This window comes from Aythya marila (genome assembly GCF_965140915.1).
Source record: "Aythya marila genome assembly, contig: HAP1_HAP1_SCAFFOLD_165, whole genome shotgun sequence".
Classification (NCBI taxonomy): Eukaryota; Metazoa; Chordata; class Aves; order Anseriformes; family Anatidae; genus Aythya; species Aythya marila.
This window is the reverse complement of record NW_028136611.1, coordinates 701,996-707,710: the sequence shown is the minus strand read 5'-3', so window position 1 is coordinate 707,710 and position 5,715 is coordinate 701,996.

Genomic DNA, 5,715 nt, shown 5'->3' with positions numbered 1-5,715 from the left:
GACTCTTTGCCGTACAAAACGGTTTCTTTTGAAATGAGGTCACGTTCTTTTGATCATCTTGCTTTCTCCTTGTCTCCACCGTCATCACATTGGTACTATGCGAGGTATTCATCGTTCCCAGGAGAGTTCGGAGGGTCCACGACACTGCACAAAATAAAATCACATTTCTCACTTCTGCTGAAGAACGTGAATATTAAGAGTAAAACCTTCCAAAGGCAAACAAACAAACAAAAACCTCCGGACTACAGGAACCCTCGCAAAGATATGCCATTTAGAAACCTCTCCGGTGATTAGGACACCTTCTTCAGCTCCCAGAGAAAGTGCTTTTGCCCCTCTTGCTTCTGAAGCCATTGCACTAAAAAAGCAAACGCATCTGTCTCTCTCCACATGCTGCTCTGATTAAGAGCCAGAATATTCAAAGCCACTCGATTTGTTCTCCCCACATAGCCGAAAAAACACCAGTTGAAACAGTTTTCTACCTCTCTCCACGAATTTACATTCACATATCCTATGACTGCAAAAATAGAAGGCGGGGCTCAGGAGGAACAGCCAGTGCTGGAATTAAAAAAAAGCAGCCTGTTTCTTCAGAGTCTTAAGCCTATGCTACTAGGAACAAAACAAAACAAAACAAAACAAGAGGAGAGGAGAACAACAGCGGGAAATTTACCTATTCTCCACGTGTTCAATTGCAAAGCCTTCTCTGGAGGATCAACAGTTGTGAATTCAGTGTGCTTAGGAGAAATCAGATCTACATCTGAACCGCAACTATTTCAGTAGTATCACGAACTTCTGTTACTCTGAAGAAGCAGTCAGCACCGTTTCTATGTTAGGAAAGAGCTGAACAGAGTCTGTTATTCACATCAAGTAGTCAGGCAGGTTTCTTCTTCTTCAGGCTGGGTTTCACTAGAACATGACTAGCCTGTAAGCCTCATGGCATCACCTTCCATCTTGACTGCTGAACCTCCTTGCTCCCTACTATCTTCTTTGCCAAGATACAGCTGTCCACATTTACTTTTCCTACTTGGCTGGACTGAATTTAAGAAGATCTTGCATCTAAGAAAGGGAACAAAAGCTGCTGCCCAGCAGCGTCTGGCTCAGGGAGGAGTGAGAAAGCTCTGTGCAGCCCCCAGGGTCCGTGCAGCAGGAGGCAGGAGGTGCTCCAGGCTCACAGCAGCAGTTCCCCTGCGGCCTGTGCAGGGAGAGGCCCCTGGTGGAGCAGGCTGTCCCCCTGCAGCCCATGGGTCCCCCGTGGAGCAGATCTCCACGCTGCAGCCCCCCTGCGGGTGGAGGAGCCCCCAGTGGAGCAGGTGGCTGTGGCCTGGAGGAGGCCGCGGCCTGTGGAGAGCCCCCGCAGGAGCAGGCCCCGGGCTGGACTGGAACAGGCTGTGCTGAGCCTGCTTTGCCCGTGACGCTCCTTGTGGAGTGATCTCCCTGTCCTTCTGGCAGCCCTTGAGCCCTTGCCAGCCTCTTTTCTCCCCTTGGCATTGGAGGAGGGGCAGGGAGAGAGCGCTTGTGCTGGAGCTCAGCTGCCCAGCTGAGGAAAACCACCACGGCTCTGTCTTGCCGCTGCTGCAGCACGCTGGTAGCAGCCAGCACCGTCTGTTCTTCGAGCCTCAGCAAGCCCACAGCATCTTCCCAGAAGGGATCCCTTTCCTTCACGCCTCCAGAGGCTGAGGGCTTGTGCCCCGTTTGCAAGCGCTTTCTCAGTGCCCCCTTCCCCAGAGAAGGATCCCAGCTGCTTGGCTTCCCTGCCCTCTGCTGCCAGGCTCCCGCAGCTGCTATCCCAGCAGCGCAGCAGCCAGCTGACAATGTGCTCACCTGGAGGACAGCTGCAATCTTGTCCCATGGCTCGCAGCTCGCCCAGGGATGGGGATCACCTGCTTCCTGCTGCTTTTCTCTCTGCTCTCCTTTCCAACAGCTTCCTGTGCCCTGGGATGGCCCTACCTTGGGGTAGGCTGCCTCGCCTTCCTCTTGCTCCTTCCCCTTCTTGGGAGGACTTTCTGCCCTTCCGAAACGAGATGACTTCTGCATGCATTCCTTCCCCTTGTGTGTATTGGCGCCTGAGACAGCAATGGGGTCGTCCCCGGAGCCAGCTCTCAGGGCCTGTGCCAGGCTTGGAGGGGCTGCAGGGAACATGCCAGGGGCTGGAGGGGCTGCAGGGAACATGCCAGGGGCTGGAGGGGCTGGATGTGAAGTACTATCAGTAAAGAATTTCTTCCTAACATATATCAGAAATCTAACTTTTCAGTGTAAAGCTATTAGTCCATGTCCTGTCACTCCAGGCTCTGATAAAGACCCCCTCCCCAGCTTTCCTATAGGTTGCCTTTAAGTACAGGAAGGCTCTCAGCCTGGCTGAGTGATGGCAGATCCTTCACAATATTATTTGAATTTCACGTAAATAGAACAGACTATCAACTTACTTAGGAGAAGTAATACAATTTCAGAACTATTCAAAACCAAAGGCATTCCAAACTAAGTTTAAGTTCAGAGGAAATTCAAAGAAAAAAACTAATTTTGAAACTAATAATCAGAGACCATAATCTTCTTCAAATGATAGATTTTCCTCCTGTACTGGGTAATTTTGATCTGTCTTTAATGATCATCCAGACATGGCTTTGACACCGAGTATCTTGCTTTGCCTCTGCATTAAGTCTTCTTCTCATGTGAGGTAAATGTCCTGCTCTTATGGGATGGGCCTAGGAGACATACGCGCTGTGTCTCATGATGCTTGGATATCATCTTAATTCTGGGTGAAGATGAAAGGTCTCACTGCTTCCTGAACAGGGAAGTGGATGTCTGCAGTTAAGAACCCTCTGTCTAATCTAGAAACATGAAGGAAGGAGTTTGCTGGATTGCAAGTGACAGTGAAGAAAGCCACAGGTGACATATCAAACTGATTAAAATGTTATTTAGCTCAGGGCATGGCTAATGATGTGGAGCTGGAATAGTTTGATGACTGTAATTACACTCACTATCACTGTGACTTGTTTATAGGATGGTAATGCCTAAAGGTCCCACTGGAGCCTGAAACAAGGTTGTGCTGGGTGCTGCACGTGCATATCTCAGTAGCGCTTTGATAGCTAGTGATACAAACAGACAAAACAGAGATTGAAAGGAGAAACGGGGGGACAGAGATAAGAAGATCTTCCTGCAGGTCATTTAGGGTATGAGCCAGGACTTCAGTGCATCCAGCTCTCTAGTGCTCTGCTGGCCCAGTGAGATGAATGGAAAACATTGCAGCCTTGGAAAAATAGTGCTTCTTCTAATTCTTTGGCCAGTTTTGATGATTTAGGACTGCTCTATTTATTTATTTATTTATTTTACTTTCCCCATTTGTGCTGGAGAAGGTGAACTTTTTAAATACCTATTCTGAATTCAAATATCATTTTCATTGTTATGTTTCTGTTTTGTTGGCACTATTCGTAATGACTTCTACCCTTCAGTGGAAGCAAAAGCTTATCATACCATAAAAGTGGAAAGGTCACAGAAAACTTCAGAGCTTTTGAAGAAAGCTGAGGAAAATCCATTCCCTGTTCTAGGCAGAGGGAGTGGCTGATTTCCAGACAGGTAAATGGGCAGGATAAGGCCACTTCATGTCCGCTGATGGCCAGTTGTATGGACCGCGAAGATAATGGACTAGCAGCACAAGAGAGAGTGCCAATAATCTAATCCAATACAATCTATTTCAAGTGGTAGAGACCTGATACTCTACGACAATGTGAGGAAGACCAAACTGTCAGGCAAACTTTGAGATGATCATGTTCAGGATCTAAAACTCTTAAGACAAGTGTCAACACAGGAAGGGTGAAATAAAGGCATGAATGCCATACAAGTACTGATAAATCTCAGGAAGTCTGGAAACCAGGGCAGATGGATGGAATAAGATGGTGCTTTGTGTTAGCAAGAAGCAGAGGTTAGGGAAATGTTATGGGTCAGCAATAGAGTGGTTTTGTGCAAATCGCTGCTAAAGAAAGACAGCCTTGCTAGCCTGCTCTTTGCTCTTAGCTCCAGTCTACAGTTATCAGACACATAAACAATAATGGGAATTACGGGAGACTTCAACTTCCCAGCAAAAGACTGAAAGATGATTACCACTTATTCTCATACAGATATACTATGTGATGGATTTCTTCACAAAAGTGAAAAAATATAAGACCATTTTAGACTTGGCTCCTGTACGGGTTTAAATGTAGTAAGATTTGAATAAAGTCTGATCATGAGCTGACTTTTCTCATTTTACATTTCAAGACAGACAACACCAGGCTTAGAACGAAGGTTTTGAGGCTTACAAATGCAAACTTTGAAATCTAAGGAAATGAATCATTGAGTCTGACTAAGCATCTCTGGGACTGGAGTGCAGAGAAGGCAGAGTTAAAATTCAAAATTCAGATGGGAAAAAAGCAATGAGAAAAGGTACATTTCAGAGGTTAAAAACTGCAAAAATAAAGTACGAATGACCCAAAACCTCCTTCACATAGGAAATTAAACAATAATAGTAAATGATACTTAAGCCACAGAAACCAGGGGGAACAAAGAGAACAAATTAGGACAGTTGCATACTCGAGGCAAAAATAGATCAAAAGTTAATGATGTCTCAAATGCTGCAAATCTTATTTCCTGCATCTAACAGCAACAACAATGTGATATTAAGGGCAGTGACAGGATTCCCATTGCAAATGAGGGTAGGGCACTAGGCACAACATCATCTGAGGTGAAATAAAAATCTACAGTGATTCAAGTGAAAAATGACAAGCTGATATCTACCTAGCCTATTAACAGCATTGGCACACAGAACAACAAGTCATGTAGGAAAAATACATCACAACTGTGCAAATCAGGGATAGTCCCCAGAATGGGAGAGTAACAAATATACTTCTGTCCAGGAGAATGTAAAGAGTGATCCAGACAAGTGCAGGCCTGTTAGTTTGACATCAACGCTGAGCAAAGTTTTGTAGCAAGAAGAGATAAGACTAGGAAAGTAGCGGGTAATGTGGAATTTACAAGATAATTTATTAAAGCTAATTTGTTTCCAGAGAATTTAGTAGCTTGCCTTTGTAGGACCAGTGCTCCCCTACACAGGGGATGAACTACATCTATTTCACTTTCTGTGAGCTTCTGATACATTATCTATGGATTTGGGCTTTGGGGCTGCAAGTGAATCAAGGGAGTTTGCAATTGTTCACACTGTTCGAAGAGGGAATTACCAGCAAAGGAGAGGTTCCCTGTAGTGATTCTCAGAGACAGTTCTGAAACTGCAGCTGCTAAGGAGGCAAAGACTCATGGAGAAATGTAGGCTGGAAGGGACCTCTGAAAACCCAACCTCCTATTCAGAGCAGAGATGACTTCAAATTTAGGTATGTTCAGTATGGACATGGTGGCCGAAGACTAAAAATTACATATGAGCTTTGAGATTTCCAGGTGACATAAAGTTGGGAAGTACTACCGAGCCTGACAGAAGGATATCCCTTGTGATTGAAATGGTTCAGGTGAAGTGACATTTGATAATACAAAGCAGAGCCATGCTAAGAGATTCTCAACCAAGGGTGTTTTTTTTTTTTTTTTCGTTTTTTTTTTTTTTTTTTTTTGTCATGTTTGCTATATGGCAGTCAGGAGTTTAAAACAAACAATAAAACAACAAAACCCCATGTTCATGCACTGTTAACAGAAGAACTGAAAAAGTTAAGTGGTTATATGGTGTGTATGGCTATTCTTTTT